Source organism: Polyodon spathula, chromosome 10 (genome assembly GCF_017654505.1).
Source record: "Polyodon spathula isolate WHYD16114869_AA chromosome 10, ASM1765450v1, whole genome shotgun sequence".
In the NCBI taxonomy this organism is placed as follows: Eukaryota; Metazoa; Chordata; class Actinopteri; order Acipenseriformes; family Polyodontidae; genus Polyodon; species Polyodon spathula.
This window is the reverse complement of record NC_054543.1, coordinates 11,497,595-11,521,548: the sequence shown is the minus strand read 5'-3', so window position 1 is coordinate 11,521,548 and position 23,954 is coordinate 11,497,595. Positions and strand designations below refer to the sequence as shown.

At 36.0% G+C, this 23,954-nt stretch overlaps 1 protein-coding gene across 8 annotated transcripts in view; it reads left to right on the top strand.

The window, feature by feature from the left end:
• The window catches only part of LOC121321831 (zinc finger MIZ domain-containing protein 1-like), a 140,860-nt gene that overhangs the window by 15,433 nt on the left and 101,473 nt on the right, over positions 1–23,954 (top strand). For 7 of the 8 annotated variants that reach the window (XM_041261075.1, XM_041261077.1, XM_041261082.1 and 4 more), the window contains exon 2: positions 16,544–16,646. The gene's annotated coding sequence lies outside the window, so the exon portion shown is untranslated. Of the gene's footprint in view, positions 1–16,543; positions 16,647–23,954 lie in introns of those variants that run through there. The other variant, XM_041261076.1, reaches the window with a different exon arrangement.

Below are 23,954 nucleotides of genomic sequence, written 5' to 3'. Positions count from 1 at the left end.
CTTAACCAGGTCAATACATATTCATGACTAGTGATGTCCTCGCAACAGCAAAGCCACTGCAGAGTTATTAAACACAAAGCTGTGAAAACAAAGAATGAAACTGATCATTTCAGTTTGAAACCATTTTAGTATTTTAATTTGATTTTCCCCCATTTACAATTTCAGGTCTGTGATGCATGTACAGTTTTTTTTTTTTTTTTTTTTTTTTTTCTGGAAAAGGATATATTTTTTTATTAAAACATAAATTAATCTTTGTATGTGTTTCTTTTTGTCCATTTTACAGTGCCCTGCACCATGACATTGTTATCAATTCCCTTGTAGCATGACAGGTGTAAAGGATGTGGAGCCTTGAATTTCTCCTAGGCAGAGGCAGTCAGAAAGCACACGTTTATTTGATGTTCAGGAGTCATGGCCATTTATTCTTTTGACACCATTGAGAGAAGTTCTAACCTCGAGAGGTGTTTTACCTTTATCCATGCGTTCACAGTTTCTTATACCATATATAGAGATTTCAGAGGTGTACCACTGTATTTATGCTTAATGTAGAGATGATGAATACCATTACTTTGTGTTCTCCGGTTCACAAACACAAGGTGCTTACTATTTGTGTTTAGATATACTTGGCCGAACTAATCAGATTAACACAGATTTCATTAATATTTTTTCAGACTGTGGTGTTTTCATTCTTTGAAACAAGCACATCGCTTCAGGTTTCAGAACATCAAGCAGTAGGACTGAGTAGGTCTATCATACATTATTGACCTAAGAATTTGCAAGACTTTTCAATGTGATCTCTTATGGTCTCTATAAATAACAATAAAAAGAAAAAAAAAAAACATGAAATGCTGCTTCAGGTTAAGCCCCAATATGAGAATCACTTGCAGCGGAAAAATGATTTAAATGCTGTCTGATACCTCAAAAGGTGCCAGCCCGTTGATTAGTATTGATTGCTGAGTGAATTGGCCACTTGACTAGAAGCTGAATCAAATAATCCCTTCATTCTTGCTTCACAAATCCATTGTCGGGGAACAATTGGCTCAGAAGCTTTGTGCACGCACTGCAACATGATGGAAATTCTCCCGCAGACTGCTTGTAAATTTCTCACTCTCAATATTTTAACAAGTGATTGTTGATTAGATTTAGAACAAGGAAATTGCCCTAACAAAGAATTCTGACAAATTGTACTGCACCCATTGCTGAGTGTAGCAGAAAACATAGATAATATATCTTTAGTTGCAGGGAAATTGATGTTTTCCCAGACAAATCCAGGAATTTACTGAGGCTTGGAATGCCCCCTGTGGTGTGATGATGACACGCTTTGATGTTTAGCGGCTGGTTCTCTTTCAAAGGGGCCAGCTTGATGGGAATGATGCAGAGGCACAGTTCCAGTTAAATGAGTACTTGCATGCAGTAAGTAATTGGAGATTGCCACTGGAGGAGTCTGCACGAAAGGACTCTGCATCAGAGAAAAATACCACAATCTTTGGATAAGTATGCTGTCAGATCCCAGTAGCTGGGGTTAGCAGTTTTATACATAGTCCTTTTCTTCATTTGCTCATTTGACAAGCAGTTAAATCCTCACATATTGAATCTTATACAATAAAGTAACTTGCCTGGTTTTGTTCAATATATCCTGAAAAGCCATTTTAACCCCAGCAATTTTAATTTGTTCAGTTAACTAATGGGAGCAATTTCACATATTTTAGTGATTTTTTTGTTTTTGTTTTTTGTTTTAAGAGTAGTTATTCAAGTTTTGCATGGCATCTTAATATTTTAACCTAATTTATTGAATTGTCAAGATCATATGAAATGTATTGTATCCCTTCAAATTAAACCATCTTTGTCCCTTTGTCTGTCTATACCTCCTTCAAGTGTGATTTGATACTTCAGGAGTGAAGTGTTTTGAATGGAAACTGCATGAATGATTGATAATAGGAGGAGAGCTGTTTCAAATCTTCCTGCTCAAAGGTCATCGATAATTTAAAGGACTTGTATGTATTTTGAGCGCCACACAAAATGGTTACCATTTCTTAAGTACATCATATCAGGCTGAGAAAATGTTTGCAAATTATACTTAAATGTTTTTAGCTTACAGCAAAAGAGAGGAACTTTTTTGTTTTGTTTTTTAAAATTAGATAAATATACAATTTATTACACATTTAAAAAATAAAAGGATTGTGTGTGTGTGTGTGTGTGTGTGTGTGTGTAATCTATTATTGCATAAGTCTGGATGTACAATTTAATGACACATATGCCTTGTGATGATAATAGTAGAGTTGTGTTACGCATATGGCAATTGCAGTAGTTGCAAGTCTGTAAAAAAAGAAAACATTCTTTCAATTAGAAGGGTGTAAACATATTTCAATGAATTGTTTGCAAGGAAAGGTGATACAGCTTCTAGCCATCATTATTCAAGTGGGTGACATTGTGGTATGTTAAGTTGTGCCTGCAATACCCTTTCTGTCTTGGCTAACTGTGATTGTATTGCTTTTTCTCTCCATATAAATCATGTTTCACAGCCTCAAAGACATATGTTGGAGTTCAGCTGTCTGAATTTGATCCAAAAACCTGAGGAGTGAATGCAGGAATAAGAAACCTGTATACTGGGAATACTAGTATTAACAGAATTTGGTGATGTTTGAATTCCTGCTTGACTTGTTTTTGTTTTTTTTTTTAAAAAGATGCTTGCATTTCAAATCTAGATTACAATAGAAATTTCCCAGTTATTGCAATACTGTACTGCTACTGAATTTAAGTGGCTTTGGGTTTTTTGGATCTTTCAGCTTACTAGTAGAATTCTTCTTAACTGTAGCTTCCTCAGTAATGCAACAAATTAAACAGTTCCTATATACTTCATATATAATTCAGTAATAGAGTTCAGAAGCACAACACACACATAGCAGGAACTGGCACTTCAGCTGACCTAATGGTGCCTATTCGTGTGTGTTTGTGTCTGTTGGAAGAATCACCAGTGATTCACAGCACTGGAAGAAGACAAGCTTCAGAGAGTATCAAAGTGGCTGTCAGTCCTCATTTAAAAGAAAAAAAAAAAAAACTTGCTGAAGCTGTCACAGTTACAAAGTGCATTGGCCCATGTGGGCACAGAAAAGGGGTTTCAATCCACTGGAAACCTGTTCCTTAATATACCGTATTCCTTCTAATTTAAGATGCACTTGAACTTAAGATGCAGCCCAGATTGCCCACCCTCAAGTTGAGGAAAAAATAAGACATCAAATAAATATGCTCTTACAATGATACAACCTCAGTTACACATATGGAGACAGTTTGCTGGTGTCTGCTGTCACACAGAGGATTACATTTATGTGTTGCTTCTCATTTCCAGTCGTAATTACTCACACCTGTGTTTCTCCCAATTTGTGAAAAATAAGGGGGTCGGATCAGCATTTCCGATCTGACCGAGCTGGTACTGGTTGTTAGAAATACTTAAATTTTAAAAGCTTCTTTTTGAATTCCTCAGGAGGCTAATGACGCTTCTTTGAAAAATGACTAACTTTATGTAGTTGATTCAAAATCGGGCAGTAACGTTTTGCTTCGTCTTTTCTCGGCAGTCACGTTGCTGCTTGTATATTCAGACTGTGATGTCTTTGTTTGTTGTTTCTAAGCAGTCAATCACATTGCTATTTGTGTACATGGGTAGTTGCGTCTTTTGTTGGTCATTTTACTACACTACTGTACTCGGACGCAGGTTATTTTTGAGAAGCAAAAAATGGTTGAAGTTCATCTTAAATTTGAAGGAATACGGTAGTTCATAAAAATGTTATTAACCTTTTTGTTTTCCATAAAATCTGAATCGGTTTTATTAGTTCTGCTCTGATGCTTGATTCTCACTGGTTGTTGTTTGTGTGTGAAATATATAGAATTACCTACTTGGCTTTGTTATGGTTTATTGTTGAGGAGCAGATCTTCTGGAACAATTATAGGGACTGCTGTTCCTAACTACCTTCAAGTACAAGCCTTATATGTTAGTAGATGTATCTATAATTGCATTTGAAAACTTAATAATGCCCCAGCCTGTAGTTTGAGCTGGTCAGACACAGCTGTGTCCACCCTCCAGATCTACTATTTTCCCACCCTGTATTTTTAAGCTACAGGGAGAGGTAACTGATAACAATTATCTTGCTCTCCTTATCCAGGAACTGAAACATGCCTCCTCACAGGGAACATTGTCACAGTTGCTGTTAAAAATAAAGGCAGTAGGCAGTGATAAGCACAGTTTGCTTCCTACAGCATACACCGAATGTCCAGAGGAGGAGATTATTGCCAGTTGTTTATTTTTTTGCTGATTGCAAGTTTCATTTTTATCCCTTCCAGTCATGTGATAGAAATATAAAGCACAACTTGGTGGAGGTAATAATTCAGCACTACCTGTCACGTTTCATATAAACACAGTACACTGCATCCTGAAGCAGGCATTTGAAGCAAAGGCTTTCTGATAGTTTGCATGATATTGTTATCAAAAGCATCTTCTTGTAATACATGTTTTAAACACACTAAATGCAGATGAAACAGAAGCAATATAAACACGTTTTTTCATGTCTTGGTATGTCTTTATACATTGGTTCTTTTTTCTTCAGCTTTTGGAAATAAGATTGATGTAGTGTATTTTTATTTTGCCTGAGGTCTTTCATATCAAGTGCTTAGATCAAAACCTTTCCGGAGGAAACTTCAGTATACCGTTGAAAAATGATTAACTTTTTCTCTTTGGAAACTGCTTAGTACATGGCATTGCCTTCTAAGAACTCTTTAAGCATAAAACAGGTAGCATTTTTTTGGTAAAAATAAGTTGCACCCATTTTGAACTGTTCAGAAATTCCAATGCAATGACTATAATTCAACACAATAACTATTATTCTTAGTTCTAACCACGGAATTAAGTTTATGCCTGTCAATTGAACTGCTAGTATTGCAGTTCGTAGGTTTACCAGATTAAATAATATATGGATGGCCAAGGGGTTGTTTTTCATTTTGTTTTGTATTTTCTGAGTTCTTTTTCAGTGCAGTCCTCTTTTCTAAGCAATGTATTAGATGTTTTAATGACAATTAGAGACAAGTGTTGCTTTCTAAAATACCGAATTCTGCCATAAAGTTGTCATTAAGGCAAAATTGGGGGGGACTGGACTACACGACTCTGACAGGGGCAAAATTACAGGTATTATTACAGAGGGAGTATTTTTAACATTAGTTAGATTACATTTACAATTAGGCATGCTTAAAATGCAAAGGTAGTGCCCAGCACACAGCCACAATAAAGAATCGCAGTGAACATATTTTATGACTGGTGAAATACAATGCAAAGCTGCTGTAGTATATCCAGTGTTTTATCACTTTAAATATTTTCAAACAACAAACAATACACTTTAAAGCTGCAGTCTCCAGTGCAAAACCACATCATGAAAAAACACATTTGTAGGTAAAAAACACTTATATAAATATTGTAGTACTATAGCATTAAAATGTTCAAAATGAGTTACAAGCTCTTGCCGCGTCTAAAAAACCAAAAAAAAAAAAACCAAAAAAACAAAAAAACAAAATATGGATTGTAACGTAGCAACAGGAAAGCGTAATCAATCAGACTGCGGAGTGATCCGAAACCTCTGAATCCTTCGTTATCTGGAGACATAGGAAGCAATCAAACCTCACCCTAACCCTGAATCATGCAATGCACAGAGCAGCTACTTATAGGCATTGTATTCTATTCACATGAGCCGTGATATTTCCTTTAAGGCATTATTTGTGCATTATTATTAAAAAACGGAAATGAAAGATGAAAATTTGACTTTCAGCTAAAAGTTGTGGTGGGGCGTTGACTCGGCAGAATCTGGTAATAAAAGATATTCATTAAATGGTATGCAAAAGAAATTTCTAATTAATAGCATCCTGAATGCAATTTAGTGGGTTCATTCATTTAACCTGTGGCTAATTGATCACCCCGAGCAGATAGCATGATAAGCCACTCTAATGTAATGGAGCAGCATTATAAGCAGTAGGCAAAATGGGGGGGGGGGGGAGCTTCACACCATGTGTTTTGTTTGGGCTTAAGCCGGTACTGGTTTGGGAGGCATTTATTTTTTTATTATTTTTATGGATTTTGTGGATATTTGAGTGTTATGTTTTCAACACTGGTGCTTTTTTGATGCTGATTTGAAAACTTGAAAATAGATTCAGACAGTAGCTGGAGTTCTTTACGGTCCAGTTCTCTTAAATTACTATAAATCACCCTTTCGTTTTCATTGAAAAATGCACACCATGGCTTGAGTAACAAGTAATGTGGGTTTCTTTTGATGCTGCATTTGTCCACATATATAGCCTTAAGGTTGCTACAGTTATTTGGTTTACATAGACAGTGTCTGTAGTGTCAAAGAGAACAATATTAAATATAAAAAAAAAAAAATGATGGCTGTTGTCCGTGCACGGTATAGTTTATAAAAGAACATTTCATATTGTATTTCAGAATGCATTAACACTAGATCTGCCATGGCAGTCATTTTGACGGTGTCAGGTTTTTAAATTTAAATTATTCTCCTTGTCTTAATGTTATGCGTTTGTCCGTTTATGACCTTTCCTAAATGCATGTGTTAAATACCCTGACGGCATTTGAAAGGCAGAATCACGAAAATAAGCCTAGAATCGCCAGAGCAGTCATTTCCTTTTACAATACATGTTTTTATTTTGAATATACTGTAAAAACCTTTGTGTAAGTCTATTTTCTAAGTCTTTTTAGGTGGTCCTAAAAAGGGGGGGAGTGACCTATAGGCTTGTTGTCTCAAAAAAAAAAAGGGGGGGGGGCGACATACACCGATTTTTTTAAGGTAACCTACAATATTCTACTTAAATATACAAGCCTGTTGTTAGCTCTGCTGGACCTGGCAGCCACCAATTCCTTTGTTTTGTACAAGGAATGCACCAAGGAAAATATCAGTAGGAGAGAGTTCATCTTGAGGCTAACCACAGCGCTTCGGCAGAAACATTTCGATCAGAAAACTGCAAAGCAGCAGGCTGCTGCACCTCAACCTGGATTCAGTGCTGCACAGAGTGACACATGCAGAGAAAACATATGTTACTTTCGTTTTAAATAAAAGAATACATTTGTTTTTACAGTTTTGTATGTACATATACCTGTTTACACCTGTATACTCACTCGTTTCTTGTGAAATGTTTATTTTATTATAGTTTTTCATTTTTTGAAGTAATGCTTTATATGTGATAAGTTAGAAAATAAGCCCTTTTATGTTTTAATTGCTCATTTAAATACAGTGTTTTGACTGTGCAGATGTTTGATATGACGTGCTTCAATAAAACTTGTGTTTGTTATTCATTTTAATATTGATGTTGGTAAAATGTAACCGTCATAATGACTGAATGTGGTGGTTCTAGTGTTAATGCCATGTTTTGTATGAAATATTATGGCCTTTTTATTGTTATTTTTTCCATGATTTCACCCTAGTTTACAAGAAGGAAAATGTATATTGGTGTCAAATGATTTTGGAATTGTAAAAAACACTCAAACTATTGGACATTGGTCCCATAGTGAAAGGAGGAACGACATAACACTGGTCTGTGAACCAGATCCTTGGAGACACTCAAGTACAATATTATGTGTTTCACAGTGTCCTCTGCTTGACACATTTGAAAATGTATTTACTAAATATTCCTCAGAATTTAAAGAGGCTTGTGGAAAATCAAGTTTATTTATTTTATTAGGTCAATCACATCTCCACTATCGTTATGGATTTTTGAAAATCATTTTATTTAGATCTCCTGTATTGATTAATTTCCACAAAATGTTCAGAGGATGGTCACCTTAACGTAACCATGTCTGTTTATAGATAAAGGAGGTGGCATCATATGTTTTTGGACATTGGTCAGTTTAAACGTTGTCCTAGACTATTACGTGTCCAGAACCTTTGTCTGAGGTTTTTTTTTTTTTTCTATCAATACATGTTCTCACAAAGCAGACAGGCTTTGCAAAATTGATAATTAATTTATTACAGGTTCAATGTAAATCATGTATACTCATGTGTAAATCCATCCATTTGTTTTAATGCACCTTTTGTCTTCACTGTTCTTTTAAAACTTACAGGAAGACGAATCCCGGTTGATTTTACCTCAGTCCGATCGTATGTGCAATTGCCTTTTCTTATTCAAGGACATGTGATGGTTTTTTTTTAAATTAAGACTCCCATTGCATATCAGTTTGATCCATTCCTGTTTTTTTTTAATAAGACACCTGAGCTTGTTACCTATACACTGTGGCTATTCAAGCTCATAGTAAAACCTGGAATGGGTGAAAGTGCTATTCGATAGGAGTCTTATTTCTATCCCTGGTCAGATCTAATGCAAATACTAGTCTTTTGCCATTATAGACAAACCATTTAAATTCTAGTAGCAATTGCCTAGAAAAAGAGCTTCTTCTGAAGATTAATTCATTAAATTTGACACTGATAACAGCCATAGTTCGCCTAGTCCTTCTGTATGAATTTCATACATCAGGTGGGGGTGGGTAGAAAAAAAAGGAAGAGCTGCAGGAATGCTTTCTTGGAAAATTCATCAGTGTATGCAACTGCATCTGCCAGGACTTGCTGGTAGTGCCTTTTTTAGCACACAATCAACAGTAAGGGTGCTGAAACTGTTTCCTTTTCCAAAAGACAGATAGTTCAAACAAAGAGAATTGAGCAGATACAAATGATCTGTGTCTAGCTAAACGTGGCTTAACTTGAAGCCTTAAAAAGGGAAATGTTGTTGTGAGCTGACTTGCAAAAATAAGACAACTAATGACTCATTAGCCCCCTCTAGATTAAACCTTCTCTTTTAATTCATCCAATTGTTAGTATAAATGCAATCATTTACACTGGTTTTGCCAGGGAGCTTGTTTGTATCTGTGCAAAAAGGTTAACTAGATTAACTAGATAATGAATTACTACAGAGACTTGTGTTTACACTATATTTCAACACAGTTTACTGTGAAAGATTGGCCACAGGCATTAGACACACCAGATGTTTGAAGGCATATAGGTTAAAGTTCCTTTATTTCCAGTGGCACAGAAAGACACCTTCCTGACCAAGAACTATCTTGCAAATTTTATATTCTATAATTACTAATCAGTACAGAACAAATCAGTTCTAATGGTTTAACAAAGTTCTATGATCATCATGTACTTTTTTTTTTTTTTTTTTTACCTTTGTTACTCTCATATAAATGCCTGTTTTTGATTTTTTTTTTTTTTCTGAACCATCGAGGCTCCGATTCACAAATCTTAAAGTCTGTTTTGATAGATGATTCAAGAACCATTGGTTATTAATACAGAAAAATCCATACAAGAACATAAATAAATACAGAAATAGCCATACAATAATGTAAACAAACTGGTAAAACAACAAGGAATGTGTAAGGCCTTGTCCACACTATATAACCGATCTCAAGAGCCGTACTGAAAAACACGCTCAAAGTACCGTTTCATGTTAGACTTAGTGCGTACGAACACCTAGCAGTGCAATGGACTGTAGAACTTAATGCGATAGTGTCCCACCATGCACTGCACTTTACAACCTTGCAAATGTGGGGCCCATGCCCATGGAAGACATAGCACTGCTAAGCATGAATATTATTGGTTTGTTTCTTTAAAACACAAGGTATTGGCGATGGAGAAGTCAGCAAAAGTCTCGCCCAAGGCAAGCCTTGCATAACCTCCATAAACATTCCATAAATAGGAATTTTATTCTACGAAGTATACTTCTTTGGGCTTGCGTTACGATTGGATCCGTTGAACGATCAATTTTGGCAAAGCCAAGAACAAGTGCGTGGTGGGAAACGATAGTTCTTTGCACCTGGGTGGATGACGACTGGGTCAGCAACTTCCTTATGATCAGGTAGACATTTAATGCACTGTGTGCACAGCTGTCGGACAAGATTAGTCGCCAGCGCGCACACACCTTCGTATCCCGATTGGGGTGGAAATGCGAGTTGCAGTAACCGGCGTTTAGCAAGAAATGTGGAGTATCGAACTCTCTCATGCCAAAACATAGCAGAAAGCAAAATGTAGTTCCATGCTTCTGTCAAACTGCACTACCTGATGCGATCTAATTAAGAACCGGACTTAAGACTACCCCCTGAGGTGGCTTCGAGTCCGGTTCTCAAATACGGTGTTAAACGGTGTAGATGCTAACCATATTTAGCTCTTTTAACCCTTTTTAAAGGCATAGTGTGGACAGGGCCTTAGAATGAAGACGAGTGTCACCCAATAATCACATTACTTTAAAATAGAATATGTTTGTGAGAAACATAAGCTTTCAAGCGCTTTTTAAAAATGTAATTTTTTCTTCTTTTATTAAAAGGTCTAGAAATGAATCGACATTTTTACTGAGACTTGCGCAAGGTAAATGAATTGCGTAATGAGAAATCAAGGAAGTGTGCACAGCATGAAGCAAATTAACTGTTTTAGCATTGCAAAATGCTGCATAATTTGCAGTTACTGCTATGCAGACCTTTGAAAGAGCAGCTAGCTAATTGCTGCCTAACTGTTTCCTGGTTACTTGCAGGAATGATCTTGCGAACATATTACAAACGAAAGAGTTTTAAAACCAGGATTTCTATCCTTTTTGTTGCATATTACATACATTTTATTAAAAAAAAAAGGAATTCAAAACACACTTTGGCAGAAGTGCTGCTGCTCCTAGGTGAATACTCACTTTTATGAAATTGGTAATCGTGGTTTGCACATTTAAAATGGTCAGAATTCTCTCCAGGTGAGGAGAGACTGCCATCAGAACAAAGCTTCTGCACATATTTGCTGAGAGCTAAATGAAAAATAATGTGTTCGCTTACAAACCTGTTTTTCCACTCTCCAGTGTAGTTGCTGTATTGTACTTGATGTACTGTACCACCCAGTATTTACTTAGCAATTATTTCTTTTCTCTCTGTTGTAGTGGAAAACAATCAAGATGTTCAAAAAAAACACTGGAAAATAAATCAAAGTGCCATTGTATATAAGTATATTATATAAAAAGGAATAGATTTTATGCAAGTGTAGAAATGCTAAAAAGATTACATATGTGCATAGGTTGCTTTCCAGTCATTACTAAGGAGGTGTGGGGCATTTAATAGGAGGGTTTTATTGCTGCCTCCCTTTTATTCAGCTTGGTTTACACTGCATTGTGCAAAGCACACTCCAATAACAGAATTAGATAAACATTCCATTTGCAGTGATGTTGCAAACCTGTCACAATGAAATCCTAATGGTAGGCAGCGTGGCTAATAATGTGAGCCTGTTACATTGTTGTGGAACGCATGCTCCTATAAAGTATAATTGATGTTTGTTGCTATCAAACTTGTTTTTGTCAAGACCTGTCTTCTGTTGTACACCATGACAACACATTTCATTGGATTGTTGTATTGAAAGGTAATCGTTGGGTCAGCTTTAGTTAGGCTCTTTAGTCTTTAGTTAAATCCATGTTTGGAAACATGGATATTCTGTGTAAAACTGCTTCATTCATTTCAAAGTGCTTTTCATAATATTGTTAATATGGTAAACCCAAGCAGAAAGACTATAGGATAATATAAGAAAAACATGTTTATTGTCTACTGTCTTGCTAATGTTCTTAAAAGAGTTTTTTTTGTTTGTTTGTTTTTTTGCTGTTCTGGGCATGGTGTCAAGATTTTAGATTTATTTTTTAAAGTATGAAATGCATATATTGTGATTCTTGGTGGGAAATAATAGTTTGTTCTGTTTGTGGGTTTTTATTCACATTTTAGTTCCAGTACATCTATATCTGCCTAAATAAAAAACAGTATTGCTGCAAATAACTTTAAGCTTAGTGGTGGTTCTGCTGTGTGGAGACATGTGCACATACAAACTGCCATACACATGTTATATAGTATGTTATGAAAATGCCAAATTGCTGTTGGGTAACACCCTATGTAATTAAGTGTAGGACAGAGTACGATTGTGGCCCAGTCATATCCATGAAAACACTTGTGTCACATATCTGTAATTGGGATTTATTTTAGTGGTTCGTGAATAATAGATATTGCCTTGTATCTGCAAGGGTTCAAATAACTGGTCTTAACTAAAACCCAATTCCCTAAAATGAGAACTACTTGAAAAGCAGCTTGGTTTGAACTAAGGGCCACTTTACATATAATGGCACATTTTACACTGAACAACATCATGTCAGCAGAAATAAAAATGATTTGCGTACCGTGGCTGTTGTAACTATGGGTTTCTTGATTCCATGAGGACCCAATTAAACATAAAGACCTTCTCTGGAGGAATGAATATCCACATGTATTTTAAGCCTGGAGTGTAAGGAGTTTTGTGAGTTGCTTGTTGTTATAAAATAATAAGTTGGAGAATATATAATGCAATGTAACATTAAAAACACATCTTCAGAACAGATTGTCAGACATGTACAAGTGGAAGTCCATATCTGAGTGTGTGCATTGCAGTGCCATTGGAATGGTTTACTTGCCTAATAATGTGGATTCTTTTTATCAGATATGTACCCAAGATACTAGCTATGCACGTATTGTTTGTCATGGCTGAAAGTAAATACGGTGGAGAAAAAAACCTGCAGCAGCTACAGTAGTTTGCTAATATAGAGATTTAATACATTGGGGTGTATAAACCCATCATAATGGGTTGCATACTGAACTGTATTCATTCCATATTTTGTAATGTCATATTTATAGTCTATGAAAAATAGTTAACACTTGGTTCTACTTTGTGTAAAGCTGCCTTTAAACTGTGGGACTGGTTATAAAATAGTATGGTCATGGCTTCTATTTACTCCTTAATTCCAATAACACTTGCAGTTCCATTACTAGATGAAACACACATCGCATGGTCTTTCAACTATGGATCTAACTACAGCATTATAAAGACAAAGGACTGCAGTATTATGGTCAAGATTGTCTAGCTATGCATTTGTGAAGCTTTTCCCCTTGCATTAAATAACAATATAGAAGGATATTGCTGAACTATTTTTCTTTTGGTTGTAGAAGACTACAGGAAATTGATTTTTTTTTTTTTATTTTATTTTATTATTTTAATTTAGAGTGACCACTTATTTTTTTTGTTTATTTTTTCCCCCAATTTGGAATGTCCAATTATGTTTCACCGCAGTGAGTCCCCACACAGCACAGATGTTCTGAAGGCATGTGAGCGTCCTCCAATCTCACAAGCTTAAAACCAGAATCGCTTTTACGCCAAGCAGTCCAGAGCAGAGGTTGCTGGGCTACTGATCCCGGAGAAATAGGTCCTGATTTTATCCACTCTAGCCAGTAGGGTTCTCTGTTGCGCGATGAAGAGAAAGATTCCCTGCTGGTTTTCCATCCCCCATCCTGGCAGGGTCGGAGACAATGTGACACCCCCTTCAGAGTCCCCAGCAAAGTTCAGCCTCTTTGCACAGCCTGGATGTGAACTGGTGCCTTCCAATCTGTATGACTCATCCAGCACTCCCAGCAGCAGTGCTTTAACTGGATGAGCCACTCGGGGATCCCAGGAAATTAACTTGAGTATTGCGCTCACGAGCAGGTCGCTAACAAGAATATCAGATGCAGTTTTTTATACCAATGAATACTGGTTTCCTGGTAACATGACCACTCCTGGTATTGAGATAGATGTTATCACCCCAGAACAGTATAATCTGGCTATGTAATTGTGCATAAGAATATCCATACATTTGTCTCCTTGCTTTCCGGAAAATCTTCTTTGTTAAATTGCTGTCTGGTATACTCCCCCTTGAATGTCATTCATCATCTGCCCCTAGCAGCTTTATTATTTTAGTCTGTCTTTGTCTGGGATCACAAGCTCCTTTTACAAGTTGCTGCTCAATTGTATTATTATACTTAAACAAATCAATTTTGTTGCAGTTTTTTCCTGTCATTATGAACTGTTTGCAGTTTGGAGTTCATTGATTTTTCACAGCCCTGTTAAAAAAAACACAGTTGATGAATAGTACAGAGGTGTCTCGAGAGAGTCTTGTTCTAAAGAGAGCCCACCCCCACCCCCACACACATTCTCCCTCTCACACACACACAGTCACTCACTCCTCTGGGCTCAAGCTCGGGGAGGAAAGCTGCCTACATTCTTAAAATGAAAAAATAAAAATAAAATAGAGGCCACAAGGGATCAGGATCTCCCACTGAACACAAAATTATACTTTGTGGTTTGGAGAACATTATAGCAAGCATAAGGTCTGCTTTATCAACCAAGGCATGAACTCTGAAGCTCTAGGAATCAAAGAGAAAATCTCTGTGGCTTGGGAAGCCTTTTCTACACAGTACAGCACATGTAACCACTGCTACCTCTTAACAAAGGGACCTTTGTAGAATTGAAATTAGGCAATGACAATATATGACGACTTTTGCCAATTCCCAGTATTTGTTATTGCATATATCCCCTAAGAGTTGCCATTCGTCATGTTAAATACTATTTTATTTATCCTTTTGTTATTTGATGCTTGAAAGCGTTAATTTATGTACTGCCTGATTTTTAAATATATGGGTACACATTAACGGGAGAATTTAATTACTTCTCATGATTGACAGCAGCGTGAGACTAAGTAATGCAAAGATTTATTCTATTTCCTTGTTTTTCACATATGGTGAGCTGTTAATGTCTTCCCATGCTGCATATAGAACTTCAAATGTAAATAGTGATCAGTCATATTGTCATTGTCTTTGAGGATGCTGATTGGTCACTCAAGTAAACTAGAGGTACCAGTACATTTGTCTAATTGTATTGTTACTGTTGGTGCATATAACATTTTTAATAATAGTAATAAAATAATAAGAGCAAAAGTGGGGTGCTCTTAGATAGCAGAATATGTAGGAAAAGGTTGAAACCTGCTGGGCACGTTGTTACTGCTGTACAAACCTCTTGCCTATATGGTAGAAATTCTGTATGACTGATATTTGTAGCTGTTTGGGAACTTGTTTCTGCACTGCTGTTTTTATCTATAGATTTAAAAAGTTAACCGGTTCTAGAGAAACTAATTTTCCAGAACATTTATTTCTACATAAGAGTCTCTTGAAAGTTATAACTGGCAAACCAGAAGTAATTATTGCAGTATTACATTTTAACCACTTCTTCACCCTGTTGTCATATTGAAGATTGTTTGAGGATCCACCCCAGAAGGTGTTGCAGACTGTATTAATCCCTCTGCACATACCCCATGGAAAAAGAATAGTTTGAACCGTGGGTGTATTTCAGCTGCCTTGTTCTAATTTTGCCTTTGTGCCAACTTCTCAGCAGTTTCATTGGTGCCCTCTGTATGTCATTAAACACCAAACCCCATATACCCTGGTCTATTATTAGGGGAGTAGTAACACTGTTGACTATTTATATTTGAATTCCGTGTCATGTGGACACTAAACGTCATGACTAGAGCCCCTTTCACAAAGGCGAGTTATTAATGTTTAAAGCCGGCATTGAAGCGGCATGTTGGGTTGTACCAGTACAGAGATAACATATTTTGGGACGGCTCTGAACCTCATCACGAGATAGTTCAGAGATAGCACGTCTCTTCACACAGGCTGACTGTGAAAGGGTTATGATGGTATTATACCTGCGTAGATGGCGCAATTTTGTGATGTGTAAATGGGTCTTTTTAAATAATTTTTTGAGATGTTTCAGATGGCTCAGTACCGGCATTTATGTGTGAAAGCGGTTTAAGAGAAATACTGGAACTGCCAAACCTGTTGTGTTCTAAACCGCGGAAGATTTAAATGTACCTTTTATCTCTATGAATCCTGCAGATGTTTACCACCAGAGGTAACATATTAACCCCCATATTGACTTAAACATACTGTGAAAAGAAGCCTGTGGCAGAGCAGGTTAACTACAGGGTGATGTTAAGATCTGAGACTGTGGCTCATTAAAATAGACCCTCTTGTGGTTGGTACCTACTGTAGTGATATAAGTGGCAGAGAATGCTAAAAACAATGTTTCTTTATTTTTGATGGGTTGGTCAGGCTCAAAGTTATATTCATCAGTGTTACTTTAAAACGCTTGCTTGGAAAGAATCTTTCATTTTGTCAAACTCAGATGGATTGCTAGTTTATATTTGTGTCAGAGGAGTTGAGAGGGCAGTGACTAGGATGAAAGAGAATGCGTCTGTTAATGGGTTTACCTGTCAATCAGCTGTAAACTGTGATCTCAGCAAATTAGATTTGGCAGTGAACCCTATACCGCTGTAAATGTTTATGGTGCAACCACAATCATGTAAAATATAATTCCTTTTGCTGTGTCCTTAACTGGCAGTGGACTGTGAAGGAGCTTATCCAGGCCTTAAAAGAAAGTCTTATATTAAACTGTTGTAACTGCATAATGAATTTTTGATAAGACACAGCAACAAGGAGGCTTAATATTAAAATATGGAGGGGCATTGTATAAATAGTTTATGATTAGACAATTTTGAAATATGCGGGAAATAATAATAATTAAAAAAAATAAAATAAATTAACATGTATACCATATACTGCTGTATATTTCTAAGAAACTAATATTTTCCTTTTGTCTTTCAGTATATATTGACTTGGAAAAGCTTAAAAAGCGGGGCGTCATCAACGGAACATGTGAAGGGAGGGGGGGAGGGCACAGAAGAATCCAATCTTCTAAGGCAGACAGGTATGAATTACTTTATTTTTAAATGTGGGGTGTGGAGGGTCTGAAGCATATGAGGTTTGATTTGGGGTGCTGTCTCATCAAACTAGTGCTGTATAAAGATTTATTATTTATTGATTATCAGACATAAAACCTCATGTATCAGATATTAGGCAATGCCACTGCTAAGATATTAAGACGGTTGGTTAATTTTATATGAATCTTAAGTAAGGAACCCATAATAAATTGTAAATCTTGAAGTTGATTTAGAATTCTTGAAAGTTTCAATTTATTTATTTTTTTTTTCCTCGGTAGAAAGGTAGCACTGCAATTTAGTATTTGATTCTGACACATGAAAATACAGTAGTCTAAGGCGTCCATAGTGGTACAGTTCTGTGGATCTTGAGAAATGCAGAAGCTATGAGAAACAGCTGCCTCACACATAGCTGAGTGGGGTAAACTTAACTGATTAGTGTGTAAATGTCAGGAGATGTAGACAGTAGTGACAGTGGAAGTATGACAGCAGTGAGATTGCGGCTCCAGTCATTGTTTCAATGATAGATTTCTCTCTGTACAGAATGCTGTATGGCTTTGGAATGTATAATCTAAAACTGCAGTGATTTTTGTAGGACAACAAAACAGCATTTCAGAATTCTTTTGTTTTCATCTATACCGTAGGATTGTGCTTTACTAAATAAAGATGTCTGGAGACAAATCCTACCCCGCCCCCACTTTTTCATCATTACTAATAAAATGTAAAAAGGTATCTTTCATTTTTTTTTTTTTTTAATATGTATACATTGCAGCTGCACTAGGCAGACTGGGTTCATCTTAATATAAGAAATCTGAAAGATCTTGTTTCAATAGGGCTAAATAATATACAGAATAAATAAATTTCACATGGCCTTTATTCTTTGTACGATTGTTAATTGACATATGTTGGAGATGGAAGTAAACACAATGAGGTGTGACAGTAGGAATTTGCACCACATTCTTGTCTCATTGCTGCAAGGAATGGGTTTTTTTTTTTTTTTTTTTTTTTGTATGTTTTGACTTATTTTCTTAAGCTGAAGAAAGCGGAAGGAAATTAACTGAAACATCCCAGGGAGGCTTCATTATAGATCTACGTCCGTATTTGGTGTATTTTTTTTTATAAATATAACCGCTATATATATATATATATATATATATATATATATATATATAATATAATGCAGGATGCGCCGCTAATGCAGGAATGTTGTTATTTATTTGTTTAATTTACAGTGTTCTTCATAGATATGATACCATTTTTATTAGTTAAATTCATGATATGGAGAATCTTTTCAGGTCTTACAGTATCATTATCACAGCAGCACAAGGAATAGCTGATCAAAGCGGTAAGGTGTGACTGGCAAATTATGGTATCATGTTTGCCGTTACGAGAACGTTTAAGATAAACACTGTTTTAATATGTTGGGGTATCGGTCAATTATTTTCTTGAGGGTGGAGGAAAATGTTCCGCTGAAATGTGTATCTTCCTGTGAAGAACAGCCATAGCAAGGGCCAATAAAGAATCTGGTAACTAATTCATAACAAGCAAGGAATTTAACAGGAGGTCAAAGTTCAGATTTGGAGGTGGCCAATGCTGCTGCTGTTTTAGATAACCTAGAGGCTGGTCTCCAAGCAGTATGGTACAAAAGAAGGGCTTTGTGTACTTAGCTAAATATACTAGGATAGGTTCTCTCTGGAACCCTGGCAACCAAACCTTCCATACCAGCTAGACTCGCTGATGTTGTCCTAACGTAACTGGCAGATATATCCATTCTGTTTTATTTTTTGCGTATTTGCAGTTCGCAAGTAGTGGGAGTTTCTAATCTGGGTTTAAGGTTTTCATTAATTATTATACTTAGTTTAATTCATACAGTGATAACAACACCATTACACTGGAAGTATAACTGCATTGTCATAATTGCTTTGCAAAAACAACTGTGTTGTTTGGGGAACATATATTCATTTTTTTTTTTTTTTTTAATCTGCTGTGTAGCTTTTTCTTATGTTTTAAGGAATAATATGATAAAGCACTTGAATTACTGTAGTGCTTTATTACATGCACCATGAAGATTGCATGCTTGCTGTGAAGTTGGTAGAACATGGTGGCGCGGTTTAACCTGCATAACCCATCTGTACATATTCAGTTTAAACAGGAGAGTTTATGTCCTTATACGATCCTCTAGGATTGTAGTGTTGACATGATTTAAAGTAGGGAAATGCTGGAAATTAAAAATCAAACACCAAGCAGATACAATTGCAGTAGCTTCATTTAATGATGTTTCTTCATTTGCTAATCCTGTTTCTACATACATGTTGTTTAGCACCTTTGTGATTTAATCTATTGCAGTTTTTATTTTTAAAATGTTTGTGACCACATCTAACCGAAGATAAACTATATTGCTAGAGTAAAAATATTCAACATTGTCTCAGAATAATCAAGTCAAAATGCCAAACAGATTGTTTCTTTTCTTTTTTTAATACTAAAATGATTTTAAATAGTCAACTAAGCAAATAATTTTTTGTATACTGTATGGCAGCAAGTGAAAAAACATAACCATGTTCAGTATTTAGGTTTGCAAAATATTATCTGGAAATACTGAAACCAGCCATCCTACAGCCAATAATCTAAAATGAACTAAGTTATTTGTAGTACATCTACATCTATAGTTTGAATGATCTAAAGATATGCATATTGTTAACAAACGGTTTAAGTCTAAAAATGTTCTTGATTCCTTGCAATATTTTTTTTTATCATTTTTTTTTTTTTTTTTTTTTTTTTTACTCTGTGGTCTGTAGTATACAGGGATAAATACAGAATTCTTCTGCAAATAGAATACCCATCAGATTTAAAGCAGCATCATGTGCAAAGCAGCTACACACAAAATCCTCTTATGAATCACTCTCCCATAGTGCAGTGAATATAACCATACAGCACCTCTGCCTGCTGATAAAACTACAGTGTACAGACACTGAGAATAAAGGAGCCAATGCAGCCTTGTTTAGCCCAGTAGGAGAAAACCAAAGCATGGGCCCCCTTGCAAGGAATAGGGGATTATATGGGAATGCAAATCAAATGTACATGGCTTCATTCACATACCCAGCAGCATAGATAATGCCGAGCTACCCTCTTGGTAAAATATTTCCATAGGTAGGACAACCATGGAGGAATGTTATCTTCTAGAAGTAGTGACACATTTGGGGTAATTGGGGAGCTCTGTTTCTTGTTTGTTTGCAGTCTAATTGACCAGCTAAATTTAATGAAGCCATATAATAGAATGCATATTGTAAAACATTTTCTCCTGAAAATTCAGGTCTGTGAAATAACATTGGTTAATTTTAGATTGGCCTCAATCACTTTGCCTCTCTCTAGGGTTTGGCATGTGCAATTTGCATTAATTTGAACCCCCATATACATTTCTCTGTATTTTAGATTGTTTTTTTTTCTTAATTAAACTCATTAAGCATGCCAGGTGTTCAATGTTTTTGTTTCTCTACACTCCAGGTGTTAAAGCTATCACACCTGCTAATGTCATTTCCTTTTCTTCAGTTACCGATACTGTTCGTGGTTATGGGGCAGGTTTAAAATAATTTGTTCACAGAATTCAGCTAGTAACATTCATCAGGGACATTTTATCCAATTGCGAAATGTTCCTTTTAACATGGGAGGGGATGAAACAGCTGAATCAAACCACACGTAAAACCAATTGAAACCCATTTTTTTTATATCATATTAAATAAACACAGATCCACAGCTATTAAACTAGTCAAATCTCACAAAGGTATTTTACCTAATGAATAAAAGTGTTTAAAAAAAAAACTCTCTGATGTATTTTTAATTAACACAAATTCCCTAACCAGCAAAAGCTTGGCTGTTTGAAGTCATGTTACTTGTGTATATTATATGAAGGATTTTTCTATATTTAATTAACTAAATGAGAGAGCGCTTCTGTTCTTTGGTGGGGGGGAGCTAGGAGGTAATGTTTCCTCTTTGGCATTAAAGCCATAGGATGAGGTATGGAGAAGGGGCAGTGATTAGTGATCTGAAATGATAAATTTATCAGCACTGTGGTAGTCTGTAAACTCTTTTAGAAACAATATTATGGGAGGTGTTTTGGCAGAAACTACAGCAGGAAAAGCATCCTTTCTGTATGTACAGGTGCACTCCACTTATAATGGACTCCAAGAGACTTTGGAAATCAGTGATTTACCTGTGGGCTGTACGGTGTAATAAGTAGTAACATTTTACGAATTTATATTTTTCTAAATGTTATTAAAATTGTATACGTTTTAAACCGTGCAGCGGTGGTGCCAACAAAAACATAGCAGAATAAAAGTAAACAGCAACTGTTTTTCCTGCCTGTCTCAAATGCCACCGTGACTGTCATTTACTGTCCTGAATGTACTTTTAAAACATTTTTACATGTTAAACAGTACTGTATATATTAAACTGTACGTATTAAACACAAAAAAATCTGCCTGTGGAACAGGAAAACTGCACAGATGAAACGGTATATAAACAAGTCAGTTTTAATTCCCCATTAACCCCATGTTGTTTGGCAGGGAAATGCCTCCGCAATAAGTTGTAAACAAAACTGCATTGTAACAGCACCTGTGTTTATACTTATGTATTTGCTAGACACTGGTAAATGTCAAGAGCTGAATGGATGGTGAATCTGTTTGGTGCAGTAAAAAGCTAAGAATGCAATTCTGAGGCTGAAAATCAACTGCTGTTCACTGGACCTACAAACTAATATAATATGCCACTTGCACTAATTCTCTGAGCTGTCCGAATCCCTGAGATACCAGGATGTGAGTTATTTTGAGCACTCTGACCCTCTTAATTGAAAAAAGTATGAGTTTGCAATCGGCTAGCTTGTTGACACAACAGCAAACCTCGACTGCATCCATCCCACATGCTCCTGTTAAACAATTGCGCCTCAAAGTTGACCCTGAACTGCAGCTGGGAGAGAAAAAAAGGGAGCGTACTTGCATTTGCAGAGAGACCAAGAGCAGCAATATTTAGACAGCTGCACGTGTGGCATCATGTATCCCTGTCTGTCATGAAGATATTTCTGTCTCCTTAGTGCAGACCGCAAGACTTTAGAAATGGACACACTGCCATCTTGATGTCATCACTCATATTCTGGGGTTTTCTGCTAAAAAGGCCATGGTTTGTAATGAACAGATTTCTTAAAAGATGTTGCTAATGCAACCGTGTCAGTAAAAGGCACATTATCAGTTTTTTTTCCTTAGTTTAAAAAAAAAGAAAGTCATAGGTTTAAATTACACCGAAAGTCAGTGTCCTTGCAAAAATAATTTTCTGCATGTTTTAGACTTTACAGATTGACTGTTCCTGTATATGTAGGGATACTGTTCTGTTATAAATAGTTTCTTCACCACATGCACCCCTGTACAGGGGTCATAACGCATCATCCAATTACATTATTATTATTATTATTATTATTATTATTATTATTATTATTATTATTATTATTATTATTGTTTATTCAAAGTGACTTACAGAGACTAGGGGGTGAATTATGCATAAACTGCTGCAGAGTCATTTACAATAGGACCTTGATTTTACTTCTCATCTATAGGATGGAGCACAGGGAGGTTAAGTTACTTAGTGGCTGAGTGGCACCTTCTGGTATCAATCCCTTTTCTTTAACCACTGGACCACCAAGTCTACCTGTACATTCCAGTGGAAAACAAGTAATAATTACTCTGTAATGGCAAATATGCAGATACCTATTTAAAATCCAGTGGATTAGTGTATTCATAAATTAACACCACTGGCAATTCAAATGAGATGGGGTGAGCATGAATTTGCTTAACAGTGTATTTGTTGAATCGTCTAAAACACAGTCACCTAGATTCTTAATAGTTTTAATTTGTCTTTCACTGGGGGAGAGCACAACAAACTGATTTGATAACTTAAATGGGGGTTTTGGTTTTTTTTCCCAGAAAATTGTGTAGTAATCATTTGGAGTAAACATCCTTTATAATCTAATAAAATAACTATGCTATATTTTAAATAAGTAGCTGTACACAGATAAACATATTATTTTAAGCTGTTGTATCACAGATAAATGTATGTATAGTAAATAACAGAAACAACCAATGTGTTCATTAAATTTAAATAAGTTATATAATAATTTAAATACTTAGCAAGTTCCAAACAGGGTAGATTCCTCCTTTTTATAACAAAAAATGTCAGATCGCAATACATAAAAGGAAGCCTGCTTGGGGGGTCAGTTTATCACATGTTTTGTGGGGTCTCGGACAACCACTGCAAGCCTCAGCAACCCACAACCACACACTTCAGATGTCCCTGATATTACCCAGCTCAGCTTAATGGAAAAAGGCCATGACTATGCTGTAGCCACTTTAATCTCCAAAATTGGTTTTGCTACAAGCTGAAAAGGGTATATGGGATGTGATTCTCTGAATACAGTCTCTCAGTGTTAAATTAGTTTTTGTGTGTGTGTGTGTGTGTGTGTGTGTGTGTGTGTGTTTGAACTCAGGGACACATTTCCATCTGTTTATATCCTCTACTCGGGATGCCTGCAGAGGATTTACTGAGAGAGATTGTTTAAAATGATAAACAGATGCCCATAAATAAGGATTTATATTGCATGGGGAAAGTTATGATAATTGCTCGATGCTTTAGACTAATTTCCATTGATGAAAACCCACGCCCGTCAGTAGTGAATTTAGCAGCCCCCTGGATTGCATTTCTTTGTCACCATTGTAAATGTTTCAGTCAGTTTGTCACATGTCTGTATTTCTGCGGTAGACTGGCAGAGGCTCTGGGCTAGGACCAAGTGCTGGTGGTTGGCAGGCTTGGCAGCCACCGTGTCTATCTGCAGTCTGGAATAAAGAGTCCTTGTGCATTTTAATATCACTATGGAAAGTTTATGCAGTAGGAAAGAGCAAGTGAATAACCTTTTTTGCTTTTTAGTTATAAACTAATTAGAAGTAGAGAGACTTTTAAGAGAAGTCTTGTCAAACCTGTTAAAATTTCGGCATATATATATTTTTTTACAGAATATTAAACTCTGTGCCTGACTATAAATGTTGCAAAACCCATTTTACAGTATTGAGAGACTGAAGACACTTTTTAGTACAGTTGACACAGATTTCAGTTATATCTGTCATCAGTGTACCGAGACCCAGGTCAATTCAAAACTACACTGAAGAATGTGGTCAAAATCGATTGTCTATGGGGGAATAATAGTTGTATTTAAATATAATAATTTTAATTTTTGTTTTGTTCAAGTGACTTTTTGTTAAAAT